Below are 24,113 nucleotides of genomic sequence, written 5' to 3'. Positions count from 1 at the left end.
AATTCATCAATATATTTTCATTTGCATCAAACCTTAGGCTGATAACTTTACACTTAATTAAACCTGCTTTCATAATTTAATCGTTAATAAATTTATTAAGCAATCATGCACTTGTTAAACACATGCTTTAACTTTTTTGCCACTTTCTGATTACTTCTTTTCTATTCAAATGGATTTTTTGTGTCATATACAAATGCCAAAATTAATCCACCCCTATTGTATACTGAGGTTTAATAGTGTACATTCAATTCATATGGAGACTATTCACCCCTCGGGCCCCTCTGGGATTTATTTCTGGCACAGGTAAGAACCTGGGTAGAACCGCCTTATCAGCCGTGCAGGAAGACCCCTGGTGCCACTCTGTGCTATATTTCTGGCACAGGTGAGAACCTGGGTAGAACCACCTTATCAATGGTGCAGGAAGACCCCGGTGCCCCTCTGGGCTCTATTTCTGGCACAGGTGAGAACCTAGGTAGAACCACCTTATCAATGGTGCAGGAAGACCCCTGGTGCCCCTATTGGCTTTATTTCTTGCACAGGTGAACACCTGGGTAGAAGCACCTTATCAATAGTGCAGGAAGACCCCGGTGCCCCTCTGGGCTCTATTTCTAGCACAGGTAAGCCCAGGGTAGAACCACCTTATCAATGGTGCAGGAACACCCCTGGTGCCCCTATAGGCTTTATTTTTTGCACAGGTGAGCACCTGGGTAGAAGCACCAGCCTTCCACAAGCCAACTAAATGACTTCCTGAAATGATGACAGGAAGACAGCTTAAAAAAAACCCAGAGGTTTGGGGTATGGGATTCGAAGTCAAGAACCTTAACCACTCAACCGATGAGAACCCTAACTTCTGCATGTATAATATCTATTCTAATCATTAATGTGGATCTAGTTCCAGTCCTGAAAAAGAAAGTGGACTTTCACAAACAAGATTCCAGTATGTAGTGAAAAAAACTAACAAAAAGGCCGAGAACTCCTAATTTAAATGTTTACTGCATCCCCTCTCCCTCCATAAAACCCACCTACATACCTATCTTCAATACCCAATTCTCAGAGATTATGTAAAATGATGTTATAACTATTTCTGGTGATGTTCCATAATATGTGTGAAGCAAATTGAATGATATGAGCCATACCATGAGAAAATCAACATGATGGCTTTGCGACCAGCATGGATCCAGACCAGCCTGCGCATCCGCGCAGTCTGGTCAGGATCCATGCTGTTCGCTAACGGTTTCTCCAATTCCAATAGGCTTTAAAAGCGAACAGCATGGATCCTGACCAGACTGTGTGGATGCGCAGGCTGGTCTGGATCCATGCTGGTCGCAAACCCACTATGTTGGTTTTCTCATGTCGTGGCTCATATACTGTTGACACTAGTTCAAACCCTGCATAGGTCGTGACAGTCCTAAATCCAAATTAAACTGACCCTACTAATTATATATACAGACATGCAGATGGTCAAATGGAAAGAAAACACAATTAGTAAGTGTTCCTTTTACCTTCTTTATAAGATCAATATTTACACATTAAAGCCTATTGATTGAACAAAACAAATCCATGTTCTTCAAACAAATATTTAAATAAACTTCTGAAGGCTTAAATCTTGACAACATTCCACTGTATATCCAATATCAACTATCTATATCAAAATACCAGAATGATTGAGTACCTTGACTAGAAAATAAGGATACTACCCAATGTTAACATGAGTGCCAGGGCTATTAAATGTGATAACCACTTTTAATAAAAAAAAAAAAATGAAAATCATAGAGCCCTGCATAATGCCCTTGTATTTATAAGTAGATAATTTCATTCTATTAAAAGCTGACAGATGGTCTATAGCTTGAACTTCCTTCTTCAAATACTTCAAGTTTGAAAATGTTCCAATATTGCTGAATTTTAAAACATTTTGACTACAGTTTACTTTTAAGCTTTAATGGTGAAGAAAGCTGCTACACAGAACATCATTAACCTTCTATAAGCCTACCACATGGTTCCCTCACATGAAATCAAACACTGAGTGAGGTCCAAATCTACCACAACGAGTATCAGGAGATTCAAAGTGACTTTGACCAACTTTTGCTTTGTTTTTGTTGGGTTTAATGTCCAACCAACACAATCATAGCTAGGTCATATGGTGAATCTCCAACTTTGATGTTGGAGGAAGACTTGAGGTGCCCCTCCATGCTTTATTTCATCACAAGTAGGAGGCACCTGGGTAAAACCCAAAACTTCTGATGGCTTCCTCACATGAAGAATTCAATGCCCCAAGTGAGGCTCATACCCACATTGGTGAGGGTCAGTGATATGAAGACAGTGACATTAAACACTTGGCCATAGAGACCCCTACTTTGACCAACAGGACCCTGCAATTATTGTCACATTTAGCAATGAAATTAGCTGTTTTACCACATCTAAAATACTGAGTCCTAATCAATCAACAAAAGGTTCCTGACAGCATATCAATAAAGGGTTTAAACATGAAAGCTATCAGTTTTCCATAATGATACCTTAGAAATATTCCTTAGCTATGACTTTTCATCAAATTCCTCAGCGATATAGATGCTATCAATTCAATCAGCATCCAAAAATTTTCCTAAACATTAAACTTCCACAGATATTAAGTCATTAACATTTTAGGAATGTTCCAAACTGATGACTGCTATCAAATAACATTTTAGAAATATTCCACCAGTGTTGACTTTAATCATAGTCAATAAAGAGTTTAGAATGTTAAATTAGATGACTAGCATCTAAGAAATGTTTCTATGTGGTTACTGTTAACAAATAACATAGAAGAAGTATGCCACAGTGATGCCTGTTTACAATCAATTAACATCTTAGAAATGTTCCATATTGTGAATTGTTTATAATCAATTACCGGTAACATTTTAGAAATGTTCCACAATGGTAACTGCATGTAATCCATTAACATCTTAGAAATGTTCCATATTGAGAATTGTTTATAATCAATTACCGGTAACATTTTAGAAATGTTCCACAATGGTGACTGCATGTAATCCATTAACATCTTAAAAATGTTCAGGATTGAGAATTGTTTATAATCAATTAACATTTTAGAAATGTTCCACAATGGTGACTGCATGTAACCTATTAACATCTTAAAATTGTTCCATATTGAGAATTGTTTATAATCAATTAATATTTTAGAAATGTTCCACAATGGTGACTGCATGTAACCTATTAACATCTTAAAAATGTTCCATATTGAGAATTGTTTATAATCAATTAACATTTTAGAAATGTTCCACAGTGGTGACTGCATGTAACCTATTAACATCTTAAAATTGTTCCATATTGAGAATAGTTTATAATCAATTAATATTTTAGAAATGTTCCACAATGGTGACTGCATGTAACCTATTAACATCTTAAAATTGTTTCATATTGAGAATTGTTTATACCGTATAACCCCATATTAACGCCCCCCCTCTAATTAACGCACCCCCCCCCCCCCCATGTTTTTTTTGGGGAAAATAAAAAAAAAACTTACCTTCAAAAATTGGTCCTAGATCCAACACAATAATATCCAGATAATAACAATTCCATAACAATACAAATGAATTTAAAAAAAAACCCACACTTTATTAGCACAAACTTTTAAACACGTCAACAGGCATGGCACAAATAAATCTACTGAGTGTAAGTACTGAATATGCTACGTGCAGGTAAATCCACATAAACATCTGGGCTATAAACGCTACAGTATTGATCGAATTTAACTCGGATCACGTCACTCAGCGCGCGACTTTACACAGATTCCCAGTACGATGACGTATCGGGTTAATATGTCAGTGCGTGAATTGGGATGAATAGGGGAGCGTTTATACGAGTTACTGACATTGTTTGGATCAAATTTTTCGTAAAATGCATCGCCCCTGGGGGCGTTAAAACGGGGTTATACGGTAATCAATTAACATTTTAGAAATGTTCCACAATGGTGACTGCATGTAACCTATTAACATCTTAAAATTGTTCCATATTGAGAATTGTTTATAATCAATTAACATTTTAGAAATGTTCCACATTGGTGACTGCAAGTAGTCCATTAACATCTTAGAAATATTTCTAAGTGTTGACTAGATACAATTCATTAACAACTCAAAAATGACCATTTACAAGCCATCAAAATCTTAGAAATATTGCTTATTGCATATTGCTTATATACTCTTTAATGCCAGTTAGTACAGGTGCCAGTGTCAGTATGAACCAGTTTTGGCTTTTAAATAACTGACTGGGAATCTTTGACATTTTGGAGTATTAATGTATTTTACATCTATACAGGGCAAAGAAGTATAAAATACACAGAATGGCAACTGGCTGTAATCTCGCGTGATCTCGTGTCAGAGTGTGAATCGGCGTTATCTTAGTAAAAACAAACATCGGCGAGCATGGAGTTACAATTTGTACCTTTAAAACTACATTTAAAATACATGTTAGCTTCTGAAACAACATTAGTTTAATGTGAAATAGTCTTAAGACACAGAGTACACGTTTCTTACTATCAAAAGAAGCGTGGTCATACGGTGATAATTAATTTACCGATGAATAATTGCTTTCGCATACAAAATGGCGCGTGGAGAACACGCCACTTCCGGTAAACGAGATCTCATTAGTTGTCACGGGATGTTGGCGAGATTTGCTCTATACGCCTTTTAAGTTGCCGATCTATTTATTTTTATAGCTCTTTGTACAGGGCAACTTTAATTAATGGACAATTCTAAAAGTCTGTTGTAGGGCTTTTCCACATCTCCCTCTGGCATGGCAACTTGTCAGTCAATGTTTTGTGATTATTCAGTCTGTCTTCTTCATTTATATATTCTTGTTTTGATGTGATCCTCCTGGTTTTTCTGAGGAGTTTAAAAACACAGTAAAGGCATTGCCTGGTATTATTTCCAATGATTTGTTGAATGTATCAGGGGCATCCTCTATAATTATAAATATATTGTAGTACCTTCAGGTGTGTTTGTCCAAATTCCCTTTCCTGCAATAATGCCAATTGCATTTTTGACATTCATACTTAGTGTTCATATGTACTCTTCTCTAGTGTCCATGGAAAGATCTCTGGTGTTTGTATGATGTATCAATCATATATTTTTGCCACACTGACACAAAATCTGTGGGAAATTCTTTTTATAATGATAGGGTATGATCATTATTAGCACTTGTCTTAAACATCAAAATAAACTTTTCATAATCTTATGGAAGAGAATTGTACAGGCCAAGTCAAAACAGATCAATAAGGTCCTATTAAAAAATCATTTATCTATACCAATATTGCCCTTTCATATTCAAACCGCTAATGTCCTGTAATAAGATACATTATTGTGCACATTTAAGTACAGAATAAATAAAAACCGAGCTTAGTATGTAATATATCACGTCAGTGGCGGAATACACACACAATACACTTACAGGACATTTTACATACAAAGACCTTTATATAAACATCTTTCAAAACTATAAAAACATACACCCAATGGGGTGTGAAAATCAACCTTGTTTCTTACGAAAGGCAATGTATTCGTCAAGGACCTCCAATTTAAATTTGAATGAACTGATCGCCTTACGATCATTTATCTGATTTTATCAGATCCAAAATTGAACAAGTTTGGAATCATCGTGTAATTTAGCACCGAAAATTTTGATATTTTGTGATTAATGAATAACAAGTTTGATCAAAGTATAATCCCTGTCTGATACCTGTTTGTCCGAGTTATAAGTTTATCAAAAGCATATTTTTGCGTAACCCTTTTCAGATTGGTTGCATCTATTTTGGAAATCTAAATATTTTTTGATAATCAGCTTCTATCGAATAAAATACAGTGAATCTCTTATTGCTGAAAGTGCCATGGCAAGGAGATGAGTAAATTTCTCAAGTTATCCAAGGTTTTGAGTGATCAAAACATAGAAAATATAAGGAGATGCTGGGGTCCACATTAACCTTTACCCTGCTAAATGTCTAAAATGGACTGGTCTATCTTTTAATTTGGGCAGTATCATTTGAATAGCAAACAGTGTAGACCAAGATCAGCCAGAACAGATGTGCAGGCTGATCTTGGTCCGCACTGGTCGCAAAGGCAGAATCACTTGCCGCCAGCAGGCTTAATGTTAATTGCTAGAATGAACCTGGCTGCTGGAGCTATTTATGCTTAAGTGAAAAATGTTCTACTGTGTATGCATTTTGGTGCGAAACTTGTCAAAAAATAAAAAGATGCTTAGATTTAATGAACAGTATGAAAACTTCTTTCACTAAATTCAAACATTTTTTTCATTATATACATTTTTGGTGAAACAAGCTCTTTGACCTTTTCATTGAATAAGACAGGAAAAAAAACTCTTACAACACAAGTTTATAATAAAAGCTATAATTATGCAATGGTTAGTTAAAGTCAAGTCATTAAAACAGTCTCTTTTATAAAAATGGGGGGGGGGGGGGGGGGGGGGGGGAATGGAGCAAAAACAATTATGATATAATAAAATGTAACAAGTTGTTTTATTAAGACTGCTAATCCAAGATTAAAGGTTAAAAAACTGTCTAAGTATGTTAGTTCTTTAGTTAAATGATTCAAAAGAAGCAATTAATCTGTGGGATTAATTTATGTACTTTTTCATCAAAATTTAACCATACTGGACGAATATTCATAACTGAATACATGCATACTTTTAAACACGTTCACATAAATGTGAAAATAGTGCTTGATAATATGATACAATTAAATCAATAATTTATAATAAAAAATATCATTTACTGTAAAATCATAAATCTTCATGGGAGATTTTTTTTTAGATTCTGAAGCTGCATCAAATCCATTAAATTTAACCCCAACAAGCACAAAATTTACATTCATTATATCTTCTAAAATTCACTAATTCACCCCCCCCCCCCCCCCCCCCCCCCCCCAAAAAAAAAAATCTATTTTGGCCAAAACAATGAAAATTTATTCCAAAATATTAACTTATTTAAGATTCTATGCAAAAATCAGCAAAAAAAAAAGATCAAGTGAGCTTAACTGAAGATAATTCTCGTTTATTTCATACTGAAGATTATACATTTTACAGTATTCTAATAAATAATGAGTGATTTTTTTGTCTGTGACTGTATGAAAGTATAATCACAATTTTATTTATATAATATATTATTGTTATCATATGCTACTAACATGTCAATATCATGCGTGATATATCTTATTTAATTAAAATATCACTGTACAGAAATATCTCATTTTTTAAGGAAAGGTAAGACAGAGCATTCCTTGTAGAAAAGTTAATTCCAATAAATTATTTACATATTCTGCAATATACTTAACTACACTTTATTAAAATGAGTTTCCTTTCAGTGAAAAATGCATTTGAAAAAAGTAACGTCATCATTTGCTTTTTCAAAACAGAGGAATGATAAATCTTCAGTTTGTGTTTAACTTGAAATAAAACTGTCAAACAGTTGGAAAAATGGCCCAATAATTAATCTTGTAAAAACATTAAATAAACAAACAAAATCGAAACACTTGTTAAATACCTACCGTAAACAAATTCTAGATATTGCAAATGACAACTCTAAAAAGTTTAAACTCACATACCTGAAGATGCGTTTAATAAATTCCAAGTTCAAATTTATTATAGATCCACATATACAGTTATCACATTAGAAGCGGAAAAAAAACAATGAAAATCGAAACTGCGAAAAAATCAGTAGCTGAGTGACCGTTTATACCTATATTGAGTGAAGAAATTGTCACTGCACCATGTTTGTCTACCACTTGAGATCAACTTAAATTCGCCAATGTATTGATACTGGCTATTCAATTATTGCCTTTCATACCATGTCGAATCGAGTCATCTGGTATTTGATATCACGACATAGATTTATAAATCGGTGAATGATTGAACTAAAATATTTTCTTTTCAGTGATATAATTCCTTTATATAGGAAAGTAACATAGAATGTTTGAGGTCAGAAAAAATAAACAAACAATCTATAGTTGACTTTCACTTGTTCTTTTAACAACCCTAAGTGTCTAGAAGAAAAAAATAGCATATTGCAAGTTGTCAGAGCTTTGAAATCCATACAATTAACTATAAATTATCAGTGAAAAGTATACAGAAAAAGAAGTTTCTTTACATTTTCTCCACGAACTGCTTTAGGTATTCAATTACAACTGTCTATACAGACAGAGAAAATAGCCCTCTCAGCTGCAAAAAAAAATCCCCAAAAAACTAGAGCTATCACTGAATGTGATTAATACCCCTGATATACCACTTTGTTACAGTACACATTTTGTCTAAGGGTCTAAGGACCCTGCAAAAAATGTCTTGCACCTTTGCATTATTTGGTAATCACGTGTGTGAAGTTTTACTCAAATCCCTATCAAAGTGTGGATGCATTTTGTACCACACATTTTTTGCAATGGACAGACTAATTAACTGACTTATTGCATGACCATCAGACCTTAACACGACTCCTATAATACCCCTTCAAACTTTGTGGGTGTATATTTAAATTTCACAATTAGACTCCAATTATTACTTTTTTTAAATATCAATAGAATTTCTCCGAAAATGTAATAAACAAATCAAACTGACGCGCTTTAATATTTTCTGTGAAAATGACGTCAACTTGTTGTCGCAACATGCGCATTGATGTCATGGACGTCACAAGATTCTTTCCATTACAACGTTAAGAAAGCATTCCACGTCCGATATGAAAGCATTCCACATCAATATGGAAAAATACTGCATGATCGTGGTCCATTGAAACTCAATGGAAAATAATTTTAGGTATGTAATAATGCAAAATATGTTTCTTAAACAGCTAGACTGTATAAAAGTTTTAAAAATTAACTGCCAAAGTAATTTCTTCTGTTATTCTGTATACAGTATAAATATATATTGGTGATGACAAAACAGTCCTTATGCTCACTTAAGAAAACTTAAGTAATTGTTGTTATTGTTGCTGCAGTTAATATGAAACTGCCTAGCTATAATGAAACTTCTGCAAAACAGACACTGATAGAGAAATAAATTTGCTTGTTATTGAGTGGTTGTTGCAATGGAAAGGTCTTCGACTTTGACTTTGACCTTGTACTCTCCAACGCCTCTGTGGACATTGACTTAAGCCGGTTAAAAACTGCACATGGCAGAGTGAGAAACGCATCTTCAACATGTGTGCTGTTAAAATGACTTATGCCAAACGTATATAAACACTGTACAGTTTATTCTTCACCTAAGCAGAGAGTCCGGGGAGCTACAGGACAGATACAACAGCAGTGGGTAGAGAAAGTTACTTACTAAGCAGGAAAGAAAATATCAGCCGCAGCATGAGAAAACCAACACAGTGGGTTTGCGACCAGCATCTATCCAGACCAGACTGCGCATCCACGCAGTCTGGTCAGGATCCATGCTGGTTGCCAACAGTTTCTCCAATTCCAATAGGCTTTGAAAGCGAACAGCATAGATCCTGGCCTGACTCTAGATCCATGCTGGTCGCAAACCCACTATGTTGCTTTTCCCATGACACAGCTCATATATACCTATCTTAATTTGCTCTTCAAACATGCTGTTATTAGGAATAATACTAAAGTTTGCTTTGCTTATTGCGTTAATGTTTTAGTCAAATAGTTTGATTCATATTTGTATTTAACCCTTACCCTGTTTCAATATAATGAACTTATCCATCTTTTTTTGGACAGTACCATTAATTGTTAAAAGGGGTGCTTTCCAAAAAGATACTGACTAAATGGGGAACAGTGCATGGATGTGCAGGCTGATTATGATCTAAACTGGTTGCAAAGGCAGACTCAATCATGTCCAGCATGGTAAGGGTTAATGACCACGCTTAGGAAGACCAAAAAGCAGTCTTTATGTGCAGGTGGTCTGTGTTCATAAGTTAAAGTACACAGCAATTATTTCGAATAGCAGTGAAACTTGTGGTCTCAGCCCATCGGTGATCTTTTGCAGATATTACTTTTCTGTAGTGCAGAAAAGAAAACGAATTTCTGCATACCAGTGGCTACTGTCATCTGTTAGAATTCAACGGAACTTTAAACCTTAACAGCAGACAACTTGGGATCTATACATTTTGTATATATAACAACCATATTTCAACTATTAATGCAAGAAAACTGTCATTGATTCTGTACTTGGATACTTCAGTATTGGTAAGCAATGGCTGGGGAAAAATTAAATGGATTATTCCCTTAAGTCTTAATAGCTCTTAAATTGAATAGAGAACATTCCCTTGAAACACTAGGGGGTAATTTCAACATATTTTTTGCTATTTTTTGCAACTTTTCATAATAGCGTGTCTTTATTCTGGTAGTTTGTCACGTTATCTAGCATTAGTGTATACTATTCATCATTATATACAGAAGGATCAGGCAAATAATTGTTTGTTTCACATTTATATGCAGTTGCATATGCAAAAGGATCAGAAGAATCACTAACTGTTTTACATTGCTATCTGATACAAACAAGAGGGCCATGATGGCCCTATATCGCTCACCTGAGTTTAATTGCTTTCTTGAAAAAAATTCTTTGCTAAAGCTAAACAAATAACCCCATGGGGTGGGGTCAATTTGACCCCGGAGGTAATGATTTGAACAAATTTTGTAGAAGTCTACTAGGCAATGCTACATGTCAAATATCTAAGATCTGAGCCTTCTGGTTTATTTTTAGAAATTTTTTGAAGATTTTCCTATGTAAAATCAAGTGACCCCTGGGGTGGGGTCAATTTTAACCCCGGGGGTCATGATTTGAACAAATTTTGTAGACGTCCACTAGGCAATGCTACATATGAAATATCTAAGCTCTAGGCCTTCTGGTTTATTTTGAAGATTTTTCTATGTACAATCAAGTAATCCCATGGGGCGGGGTCAATTTGACCCCGGGGGTCATGATTTGAATAAATTTTGTAGAAGTCTACTAGGCAATGCTACAAGTCAAATATCTAAGCTCTAGGGCTTCTGGTTTTTAAGAAGAAGATTTTTTAAGATTTTCCTATGTAAAATCAAGTGACCCCCGGGGTGGGGTCAATTTTGACCCGGGGGTCATGATTTGAACAAATTTTGTAGAGGTCCACTAGGCAATGCTACATTTCAAATATCTAAGCTCTAAGCCTTCTGGTTTATTTTTAGAAATTTTTTGAAGATTTTCATATGTAAAATCAAGTGACCCCTGGGGCGAGGTCAATTTTGACCCCGGGGTCATGATTTGAACAATTTTAGTAGAGGTCCACTAGGCAATGCTACAAGTCAAATATCTAAGCTCTAGGGCTTCTGGTTTTTGAGAAGAAGATTTTTTAAGATTTTCCTATGTAAAATCAAGTGACCCCCGGGGCGGGGTCAATTTTGACCCTGGGGTCATGATTTGAACAAACTTGGTAGAGGTCCACTAGGCAATGCTTCACATCAAATATCTAAGCTCTAGGGCTTCTGGTTTTTGAGAAGAAGATTTTTAAAGTTTTTACTTTTGGTTGCCATGGCAACCAGAATTCTGTATGGAATTCAATTTTTTAAACAATTTTTAAAGAAGACCATCCAAGGAACAACCCTGTGAAGTTTCATCAAAATTGGCCTGTTGGTTTAGGAGGAGATGTTGTTTAAAGGAAAATGTGGACGGACGGACGGACGGACGGACGCCGGACGGTGAGTGATCACAATACCTCACCCTGAGCACTTTGTGCTCAGGTGAGCTAAAAACATAACTTTTTGCTTTTAGTTGCACACTCTACGTATTAGTATATATTGGACAAAGAACTTTTTGCTGCACATCAATATACTGTTGCTTTTTGTTACACAATTTACATAAGGAGCTGACAAATAATTGTTTATTTCACATTTATGATTAATCTTTACCCTGCTTAATTTCTAATATGAACTGGTCCATCATTCAATTTGGGCAATACCATTTATTATTCAAAGGGGTGTTCACTGAAAATTTACTGACTGAATAGCAAACAGTGCAGACCATGATTAGGCTGCACAGATCGTGCAGGCTAATCTTGGTCTGCATTGGTCGCAAAGGCAGATTGAATAACTCGCTGTCAGCAGGGTAAAGGTTTATAACTATTGCTGCTCTTAGCTACAGAATCAATGAAAGAATTGTCAGACAAATATCGTAAGTATTTGTTTCACATCAATATGTTATTTAAGTTACAAAATTTACTGTTGCTTGTGTTACACAATACATAGTTCCTTTTTTGTCACACAATATATTTTTGCATACAGCTACACAACATATGAAAGAACGATTAATTTCACAGCAATATTTTACCTTTTATTTAAGGGAAAAAGTGCTTGGTACCTGAACAAAAAGAAAATAAAATTCCTGCTGTAAAGCCAATTTGGGGGGAAACCTGAAGAAAAAAATCATCTGAAGGGAAATGGCTTATGAAAGCCCCCTCCCAGCCCCCTGCCCCCCATCCCCCACCCACCTCGGTAAAGAAAATATGCTCTATTAGATTTAATACTGTACATGTCGTATACCAGCCAGTCAAATAGTAACAACTGTTTCATTTTAAAGGCCTAATCCTTTATCTTTTTAAGTATACACATAATGTACCAGTAGTATCAGAATATTGGTATACCCTTGTTTAAACGATTTGCTTTAATTAAATATTGACACTCTTCATATTGAATCTTCAAATAGAAATTATCGCTGGAAGTGTCGTAAATCAAGAGTGTGGAAATGACCAGAAGAGATCTCTAATCCTGCACCCATTCATACACGTTCTTATAACTATAATAGAAGAATTTCATGACAATATAAAATTTGGCACTTTTAAAACTTACCCTGCTAAATTTCTATAACGAACTTGTCCATCTTTCAATTTGGACAGTACCATTTACTGTTAAAAGGGGTGCTTATCAAAAAGATACTGACTTAATGGCGAACAGTACATATCTTGATCAGAGGCAGAATCCACTGAGTCCAGGATGATAAGGATTAATGTCTAAATAATAGACAAGCATTGCACAAATCTAACATTTAAGACTTGCTAAATTTTCTGTAAACCATGAAAATATGAATCTTCTGCATCTTTTACTGAACCTTAACCTTTACCCTGCTAAATTTCTATTATGGACTGGTCCGTCATTCAATTTGGGCAGTACCATTTATTATTCAAAGGGGTGTTCACTGAAAATTTACTGACTGAATAGCGAACAGTGCAGACCATGATTAGATGTGCAGGCTGATCTTGAATTGCACTGGTCTCAATGGCAGAATCGCTTGCCACCAGCAGGCTAAATCTTAAAGCTCTAACTGCAAAAATAGTTTGTAAATTTGTAACATTGCAAAATATTATCCAAATATAACCTGAATTGTGGTAAATCAAATATTTCATAATTTTGAGTCTGACTTTGCACGATGAAGAATATGTACAACCACTGCATTGTTGAATATGGATCCAGAACATTGAGGCTTACCGTAATCTGCCTTAGGCAATGTTCCATATTGTTTCCCTCTACAGAGTGAAATGTGCTATGTATCCATATCAATCCCCTATATTGCCGCCCCTAACAATATTGATATTTAGTTACAACAATCTAGCAAGTTACTAAATCAACATATTTTTATCTCCCTTTATTATTTTCAGTCATTCAATAAAGAGAGAGAACTATTGCAGGATTACGTGCCCTGAACCCATAAAATAATGTGGGTGCTTATGCACCAACCTCTATAAATTTAACTGGAATGTTTGAATTTTTGTTTGTCTAATTATTTAACTTTGCCTAAATATTGTTTTTGTAACTATAAAAAGCATTCCAAAAATTTAATTAGTATAGAAATATTATATTCAAAAACAAAGTTAGGGCAAAATAAAAATGTGATGCATATAAGTGCACATCTGAATTTAAGACTGCACACATTCTTTCAATTTCAAGACTCCAGATGATTATGATACTGGCAACTCTGAATGCAAGTGGAAATCTGCTGCACACTTACCAAAAGAAGAAGTCTAAAATCTACGTTTAACTCCAAAATCACAAATGATAATAAGATTTCTCCTTTTTAGTTCAAGTTATATAAATCACTGTCTATTCCATTCTTCCTACCCTGGTGCAAAAAATCCTACCATACATAAATATATTGGATACTTTGAAAAATGTATCATATTAAAAATATAAGTTTAACTTACCGACCAAAATTTACACATCCATTGTTAAATAATGCTTCAAAATAATTGCTCGTCAGTTTTCAATAGAGTTAATTACAATACACTATCTATTGGATCTTCAAATATTATAAATTCAAATATCAGCGTATATTTTTAAAACTGGCACTGATGCGTTTAAAACAATTATTAAGGCATTTCTGCATGTTCAGATAAAAAAATTTCTCTGGTAAAAAAAAAAAACACTTAAAATTTTAATTTTAATGAAACTTCTTGCAGTTGTAAATTTTACCTTTTCTCTATCATATTGTAAGTCAAACTGTTTTTTTTGCACATGATTAAGAAATCCTAAATTTGAATCTGATTTTATGACATTTGGAATCATTGAACATGCAAATATTTTTGTTTTATGACTAATGGTTAGGTTGCTAGTTATCATTCCTTCATAGCAGGCTTAATTTTCCTGTGCACAAGATAAAGGTCATTTTCCAAGTTATCCAAAGTACTGTTAACATGGAGAAGTGCTGAAAACAAAAAACAAAATTACAATTAATATACCTCCCCTTCCCAACCCCCCCCCCCCTCCCACCATCATATATATCATATCCCATAAAATCCATACACAAAACTGTATTACATCCAGTCTTAAAGCATAAAATTCTGTAAATATATATGGAAATCTACATTCTTGCAGAGAGAAAGACATTTTACAGAAAATGATCACATCAATTATTCAAGAATGCTTTTAGGCCCCTTTAACTTCAAGTGCATAAGAAATAAGCTTTAAACATTACTTCCTTTGACAAAAAGTATTATATTATACTAGTGTGTCGAAGTTATGATTTAAAACAATTTCAACCGGCAGTTTTTTTTTTAAAATTTCAATTACAAAAAAATGCACCAAACTCCTATGCAGTGATCCCCTTTGCCACTACACTGCCAACACAAATAATTTATCTAAAAAAACTTTTTTATTTATCTTATTATTTCGGCTTGAAAATCTAAATTCGTTATAAAGTTTACCTTAATTATTAATTCTGGCGATTTTTTTTCACTTAAATTTTAGTACTTCTTTCTATCACTTTTTTTTATCACAAAGAAAACAATTAAGGGGAACCCGTTTCTCCCGACTTTCGTCTGCCATGTTTACCGATCACCATGACGAACAATGGTCACGAGAATGTTGTGTTGGCAGTGGTCAATGAGAGCATAGTGGCCTGGGAGATCACTGCAAAGGAGTTTGAAAATGCATAAGTCCCACAATAGCAAGAAACATCAGCAGTATGATAACATATACTAGTATATAAAATGTAGAATGGAAAATGGCTACTCCGATGTGAACAGTGGCGACAGCTCTAAAGCAAACACCCAGAAAGCCTAAGAAGGCAAAAAAACAGAGCTGAAGTAATTCTAGGCCTTACCAAAGTGGATCTTTGTTTCAGCGTCCTTGGGCTGGTATGTTTTCAACTGCCTGATTGAACAAAAATTCATTTCTGAAAATATTAAAACACCAGTGATGATGTATAAAACAATGTTACAATGATCACTTCTGTAAATTGCAGAACTACTACATTAAACAGACACTACAGTCTAACTTCGTTTGCTCGAACTCGGATAATTTAAGTACCACCCTTCGTTCGGACTCATCATCAGGTCCCAGCAAAATCCCATTTAATATACATTGTTCGAAGGCTCGAACTACTGATAACTCAAACTAATTTTGCCAGTCCCATCGAGTTCGAGCAAATGAAGTCTGACTGTATTTCAACTTAATAAATACTTTCTTGTTACTATGACTTAAAACAAGAGGACCAAGATGGCCCTAGGTAGCTCACCTAAGAAACACTCCATAACAGTGTAAAACATGTTTGACCTAGTGATTTCATGGAAACAAATATTCTGACCAATTTTCATTAAGATTGGGCCAAAAAATTGGTCTCTTGCGATAAAACAAGCATTTTCTTAGATATGACCTAGTTTTTGACCCTAGATGACCCATGTTCAAACTCGACCTAGATTTTATCAAGGCAATCATTCTGACCAAAATTCATGAAGATCAACTGAAAAATACAGCCTCTATCACATACAGAAGTTTTTTCTTTGATTTGACCAAGTGACCTAGTTTTTGACCTCAGATGACCCATATTCAAATTCGACCTAGATTTCATTAAGGCAATCAACCTGACCAAATTTCATAAATATCAACTGAAAAAAACAGTCTCTATCGCATACACAAGATTTTTCTTTAATTTGACCTAGTGACCTAGTTTTTGACCTCAGATAACCCATATTCAAAACCGACCTAGTTTTCATCAAGGCAATCACTCTGACCAAATTTCATGAAGATCAATTGAAAAATACATCCTCTATTGCATACACAATGTTTTTCTTCGATTTGACCTAGTGACCTAGTTTTTGACCCCAGATGACCCATTTTCGAAATCAGCCTAGATTTTATCAAGGTAATCATTCTGGCTAAATTTCATGAAGATCAGTTGAAAAATACAGCCTCTATTGCATACACAAGGTTTTTCTTTGATTTGACCTATACACCTAGTTTTTGACCCCAGATGACCCATTTTCGAACTTGGTCTAAATTTCATCAAGGCAATCATTCTGACCAAACTTCATGAAAATCAATTGAAAAATACAGCCTCTATCGCATACACAAGGTTTTTACGTGATATGACCTAGTGACCTAGTTTTTGACCCCAGATGACCCATTTTCGAACTCGGCCTAGATTTCATCAAGGTAATCATTCTGACCAAAATTCATGACGATCAATTGAAAAATACCGCCTCTATCGCATACACAAGGTTTTTCTTTGATTTGACCTAGTGACCTAGTTTTTGACCCGAGATGACCCATTTTCGAACTCGGCCTAGATTTCATCAAGGCAATCATTCTGACCAAAATTCATGAAGATCAATTGAAAAATACAGCCTCTATCGCATACACAAGGTTTTTCCTTGATTTGACCTAGTGACTTAGTTTTTGACCCGAGATGACCCATTTTCGAACTCGGCCTAGATTTCATCAAGGTTATCATTCTGACCAATACTCATGAAGAAGAATTGAAAAATACAGCCTCTATCGCATACACAATGTTTTTCTTTGATTTGACCTAGTGACCTAGTTTTTGACCCGAGATGACCCATTTTCGAACTCGGCCTAGATTTCATCAAGGTTATCATTCTGACCAATATTCATGAAGATTAAAATACCACCTCTATCGCATACACAAGGTTTTTCTTTGATTTGACCTAGTGACCTAGTTTTTGACCCGAGATGACCCATTTTCGAACTCGGCCTAGATTTCATCAAAGTTATCATTCTGACCAATATTCATGAAGATTAAATGAAAAATACAGCCTCTATCGCATACACAAGGTTTTTCTTTGATTTGACCTAGTGACCTAGTTTTTGACCCGAGATGACCCATTTTCGAACTCGGCCTAGATTTCATCAAGGTTATCATTCTGACCAATATTCATGAAGATTAATTGAAAAATACAGCCTCTATCGCATACACAAGCTAAATGTTGACAGACGACGGACGACAGACGACAGACGCCAGACGACGGACGACGGACGCCGGACATCGAGCGATCAGAAAAACTCACCTGAGCATTGCTCAGGTGAGCTAAAAAACAAATAAGGCTAAAACTCAGGAATATTTTTCACTGGTGTCAAAGTTCTCATGAAGTAACAACAGTTTTTGTTTTTCTACCAACTCTTGTTTTTTCCTGTTTGAAGAAGTGGTGGGGATGTTAAACATAAATCATGTTTGGTATAGCCTTTCTATTAATTAAGGCAAGAGAGTCATGATGACCCTATATCACTCACCTGTTCAACCTGGCCTAGGAATCATCAAGATAAACATTCTGACCAAGTTTTATGAAGATTGGGTCATAAATGTGGCCACTACAGTGTTAACAAGCTTTTCCTTTGATTTGCATGGTGACCTAGTTTTTGACCAAACATGACCCAGTTTCGACCTTGGCCTAGGAATCATCAAGATAAACATGCTGACCAAGTTTCATGAAGATAGGATCATAAATGTGGCCTCTAGGGTGTTAACGAGCTTTTCCTTTGATTTGACCTGGTGACCTAGTTTTTGACCCCAAGTTTCGATCTTGGCCTAGAGATCATCAAGATAAACATTCTGTGCAAGTCTGTATCAAATCTATGCATAAATTAAACCTCTATATGGCAGAAAGGGTCAGAATAGAAAAATTTGCCCCTTTCAGGGGTAGTAACTCTAAAACCCATGATGGAATCCTGCCGATTTTCGAAAGGAACCGAGATCTTATAGCGACTTAAGTTGTGTGTAAGTGTGGTTAAAATCAAATGTAAAATGTCACTTCTATCATGTTCACAATTGTTATTAAAGATATTTTGCAAGTTTGTATCAAATCAATCCATAAATGAAGTCTCTATATGGCTGCAAAAGCCAAAATAGCAAATTTTGGCCCTTTAAGGGGCCATAACTCTGGAACCCATGTTAGCATCTGGCCAGCTTAAGAAAGGAACTGAGGTATTACGCCAATACAAGTTGGGTGAAAGTTTCATTAAAACTGATTACAAAATGTGGTCTCTATCGTGTTCACAAGCCAAAAATAGCAAATTTTGGCCATTTAAAGGCCATAACTCTGGAACTCATGATGGGATCTGGCCAGTTTTCGAAAGGAACCGAGATATTAGGCCAATACAAGTTGTGTGCAAGTTTGATAAAAGTTGATTACAAAATGTGGTCTCTATTGTGTTCACAATCCAAAAATAGCAAATGTTGGCCCTTTAAGGGGCATAACTCTGGAACCCATGATGGGATCTGGCCAGTTTTCGGAAGGAACCGAGATATTACGCCAGTACAAGTTGTGTGCAAGTTTTATCAAAGTTGATTGCAAAATGTAGTCTCTATCGTGTTCACAAGCCAAAAATAGCAAATTTTGGCCCTTTAAGGGGCCATAACTCTGGAACCCATGAAGAGATCTAGCCAGTTTTTGAAAGGAATCGAGATATTACGCCAATACAAGTTGTGTGCAAGTTTAATCAAAATTGATTGCAAAATGTGGTCTCTATCGTGTTCACAAGAAATTGTGGACAGACGACGGACGAAGGGCTTACCTTTTCACTACATGAAACTACGGTATCCCAACCTACCCTTAATTTTTGGCCTGACCCTAAATGTTTTCATGGCCTCGGAAATTTTTTTTTTACAACTTTTTAATAAAAAGTTGCAAAACTGCACTTTTTATGCTTTAAACATGGTCAGTGATGTTAGAAATCAACTTACTGATGCTCTAAAGGCATAACCCCCTTATTTGTATTCATTTTTTGACACAAAAATAATTTCCAAAAAGTCTCTTAATAAAAAAAAAAAAAAAAAATTTCCAACCTACCTACCCTAATTTTTTTGAGCATGTAACTGGAAACAAAGAATTTCTTTGGCCTAAATAGGAATGCCAAAAGGACGTTGCCACATGGGCGAGACCAATAGTTCTACCTGTTCTTCAAATAGTGGAGCTAAAAAGACTTTAAATCTTTGACCCTGTGTGTGATCTTTGGGGTCTCGCTATGGCAAAATTATCATGTCTCTCCCACATACTGTTTTGGCCCCGTCCATCTGTCACACTTTATTTCAATCAATAACTAGAGAACCATTTGACCTAGAACCTTCAAACTTCATAGGGTGATAGGGCTTATGGAGTAGATGACACCTACTGTTAATGGGGTTACTCCATCAAAGGTCAAGGTCACAGGGGCCTGAACATGGAAAACTGTTTCCGATCAATAACTTGAGAACCACTTAACCCAGTGTTGAAACTTCTTAGGATGATTGGACATGCAGAGTTGATGACCCTTATTGGTTTTGGGGTTACTCCATCAAAGGTCAAGGTCACAGGGAAACAGTTTCCAGTCAATAACTTGAGAACCATTGACCCAGAATGTTGAAACTTCATAGGATGATTGGACATGCAAAGCAGATGACCCCTGTTGACTTTGGGGTCACTCCCTCAAAGGTAATGTTTAAGTGGGCCAGAACATGGAAAACCATTTCCGATCAATAACTTGACAACCATCTGACCCGGAACCTTCAAACTTCATAAGGTGACAGATGACAGAGTAGATGACCTCTATTGATTTTGGGGTCACTTGATCAAAGGTCAAGTTCACAGGGGCCAGAAGATGGAAAATCATTTCCAATCCATAACTTGAAAACCACTTGATCCAGAACATTGAAACTTCATGGGATGATTGGACGGGCCAAGTAAATGAACCCTATTGCATTTCAGTCACTAAGCCAACCATCAGTGTCTCTTTGACTTTCGCTCATGTCCCCTATTGACTTCTTGCCAATTACTACTACGCTTTGGATGAGAGATGCACTTTTCTACAAATGCATCCTCTAGTTTATTTAAATTTAAATATCATTCCTTGCATGAAAAAGTTATAGGCTGGAAAAGACTCATGTTTTTTTCCCTTTAAACACAATTTTCTGAAATGTGGCCAGCAGTGGCTCATGGTAATAGATGTCACTGTATATTCTTTTCAACTTTTTTTCAAATGCAAAAGCTTACCAAAAGTGAATGCATCAGAGTTCTGATTAGAATGATCTGCATTACTTCCCTTGTTAGTTTGTTTTGAAGTTCCATCTGTACAAAAATCTGCTCTGCCAACCTGCATGGCCTTTACTGAAAAAAAAACACAACTATTTTTTACAAATGGGCATTAAAAATAACAGTCTTTGCAAAATACAATATCAAGAAGTGGACTGAAAGTGAAAAAATATATGGGAGCAAGTGGATGGGCTTGGGTGGGGGATTGGAATGTAGATGAGGCATACTAAGATACAAACTGAAGTAAAAAAAATAATAACACAGGGGCAGAAAGGGGTGAGTTATACTGGGGTAATGTGGGAGTTGGTTGTAGATGAGTTGTACTAATATGTCTTATAAAAAACTGAACTAAAAGTTATAAAAAATCTTTGAGCCTCTGGCCCCAATATCAACATAGAGTCTGGATACCATTTTCAGACTCCCAAATACTGTGGCATTGACCTTTGACCTACTGATCCCAAAAACAACTTGGATCCACCTCAAGCATGTATAGTTTGAAAACTTAGAGCCTGAAAATAAAAAAATACCAGAAAATAAACCAGATCCCTATGACCTTGACATTTAGCAATTGACCCCAAAAATCAAAAGGGATCTTCCTTAGTACTAAGCCACTGTGCAGGGGTGTAAAATTCCACTTGCCAACTCGCATTGGCGAGTTAAAGTCCGGATAGGACGAGTGGACCTCGCTGTATGCTCGAACGATCGAGCAATTGCTTTTTACCTCGTAAATTTACCAACAAAAAAGTTTTGAATTACATTGCAAAAAAATGATAACAAACTTTGCGTCAGTAGACCCTTTAAAATTCAATTGCTTACCGATATTGATTGCAAGCTAGACTGTGATGATTATTATTATCCATGCAGTTATTACAAGAAAAGCATGTACCATAAGCCAGTCAAGATAAACTTATTTATCCGAGTTTATGATATCATTGTCACCTTTTGTTTTCCCGTACTTTGTCAAAGCATGGCAAACCAACATCCGTAATTTATTTGGAGAGCGACCGGGTGGTGGAGATGACAAAAATACAGTGAAAGAAAAAGCAAAATGTCTGCTGTGAAAAGAAAATTTATGCAGAATGAATATGATTAATTAAAAAGGAAATGTAGTGTACAAGAGAATATTATTTGTCTACTATGTGTTATATTTGACATTTGTTTGTTGTTCATAATACTTCTTTCATAAAAGTGACAGTATTAAAAATGTCATTAAGATAGTTGTAATTTTATAAGGGCAAGTGACTGTTCACTAAGGCCGAATAGATTTTACTGGCTATTAATCCTGCAGGGCGAGTGGTGTGAAACAAAAATTTACACCCCTGCTGTGTGGAGTTTAAAAGTCATAGCTAGATTCTGTAATACTCTATGACTTAAGAGTCCAGAAAATATTTTCAATCTCCAGGTCACTATGACTGACCTATTGAACCCAGAAGCATTAGGGGTCCTCTTAAAGTCTGCTTTAGTCAACATGTGAAGTTTGAAAGCTGCCACTATTATACTTTCTCATTTTTAGAGTCTGGAAATTAAATTATTAGTCCCTTAGTCAAAGTAATCCAACACATACAGTTTGTTTTATATTGTGACAGGACAAACTGTAAGGTTGTGGTGGCTGCAATGTCAGAAATTAAAAAAGCAGCCACTCAGCGACAGTAAGCTTGTCTACAAGTCCCTGTGACCTTAAACTTTCAGCAACTGAGAACCCCTGCCCATAACCAACCCTTAAATCTGGATATCTCTCTAGTGGTATTTTGGTATTGTTTAAAGTCTGAAAGCCAAAGCTGTTACACTTTGACTTAGATTCATGAAGCCATTTTCAATTTCAGTCGTCACTGTCGTTAGACTATATTTTCTCAAATTTCTGCTTTAAAATCAAATTTCCGGGAACAGGAAATGTTGACGGTCGGACAGACAGATGGACAATGCTATTCCATTTTTCAAAACGGGCTTATAAAATTACTAAAATACAGTTCTATAACCCTACAGTATCTCACCAATGCCAGAAAGCAAATGGCGTTAAACTGATTAAGGGAGGTAAACAAGACGTACAGTCTCAAATAAGTACGTAGTGACCTCCCTTTCAACGGATTTCACAAAATGATTTACAGGAGACCAATAACTCTGACAAAACAATTGTGCACACTGTCTCTTCGTCAGTCAGGATACACTTTACCAATCTTATAAAAAAAGCTAAGCATTTTATACCCATTCCAACGCGATTTTCGTGTAAAAGATCATGTGATGTTAGTGATTAATTGCTTTCCTATCTGTCTACAACAAGAAAAGAAACAACTGACCTCGCTCTATCAGACGTCCTTACACGTGGAGAAACGCTTTAAGCCTCCAGATAATGGGTCTAGCTTCTAGCCCAATATTGGTTTACGCTGGAGTCACCAATGTATTTTTGCTCAACCCACTACTCTTCATAGCCTACATTCATGACCTCTTTCAAGTAGTCCAACCAAGGTCGTCTATGTGCAGATGACACTGCCATCTGCATGACCCTCACAACTGTTAATCAATTAAAGACCCTTAACATGGACCTGATTATTAAAAAAATCGAACTTGGATTGGGGCACGGAACTTAATCAAAAGTTTAAGTAATTCACGTTACAAGAAGGAAATATCCAATAGCAACAACGAAGTACACCCTTCATGATAAAATGCTCGAATCAGTCAAATAGGCTAAATGATGAGCACAACAATAGCCAAACAAAACAAAAAGAACATACTAAACTTTTGGATTCCTTCGAGTAAACTCTGAACTAGAATCTGTCCAAGAAAGATTTGTGCGCTGGGTCAAGTCTGACTTCAGACGCACACCAAGTGCCACACATATGTTACAGTCACTAAATTGTTACTGACTTGGTCTTCGTCGTATTGACTGTAGGTGCTCCCTGAGCAAACTCAAGAACTTTAGTTGACATTCCGAAAGAAGGATACTTATTAGGAGCCTCCGGCATGCACATCTGCTGAGCTGTAAGTTAGTGAAAAGCCAACACAGATTAATTCAAATTCTCATATTTCCCCAAGGATTTGATTCCCATGAAACAGCCTCCCGCCTGATATTCCGTCCCTCCAAACACTTGAACAATTCAGTATGTCTAACAGCCATATTGGCCATCGCCGCTGACTGTTTTTGACTGTAACAAACCAGCCCTTTTACTTGTGTATAAAGTATATACATTTCTCTTAAATATCCTTAGTAGCAATAGGGTGCATATATTGCATGTATATAGAAGATAGAAATATATAAGTATTTAACGATATTGTTTTTTTATGTTAACTTAGACATTCTAAAGCGATACAAATCAAACCGAAAAGTTTTAGAACAAAAATATGTGTAATTTACAACGGA

At 35.7% G+C, this 24,113-nt stretch overlaps 1 protein-coding gene across 26 annotated transcripts in view; it reads right to left on the bottom strand.

The window, feature by feature from the left end:
• LOC123534684 (trichohyalin-like) overlaps positions 1–14,227 on the bottom strand; it is a 155,211-nt gene extending 140,984 nt beyond the window's left edge. For 3 of the 26 annotated variants that reach the window (XM_053519120.1, XM_053519121.1, XM_053519123.1), the window contains exon 1: positions 7,605–7,884. The gene's annotated coding sequence lies outside the window, so the exon portion shown is untranslated. Of the gene's footprint in view, positions 1–1,502; positions 1,742–7,604; positions 7,895–13,968; positions 14,116–14,161 lie in introns of those variants that run through there. The other 23 variants (XM_053519117.1, XM_053519128.1, XM_053519129.1 and 20 more) reach the window with 14 other exon arrangements.
• Between the last annotated feature and the right edge of the window lie 9,886 nt (positions 14,228–24,113).

This window comes from Mercenaria mercenaria, chromosome 12 (assembly GCF_021730395.1).
Source record: "Mercenaria mercenaria strain notata chromosome 12, MADL_Memer_1, whole genome shotgun sequence".
NCBI lineage: Eukaryota > Metazoa > Mollusca > Bivalvia > Venerida > Veneridae > Mercenaria > Mercenaria mercenaria.
Note: the sequence above shows the minus strand (reverse complement) of the source record. Positions and strands in the feature narration are given on the sequence as shown.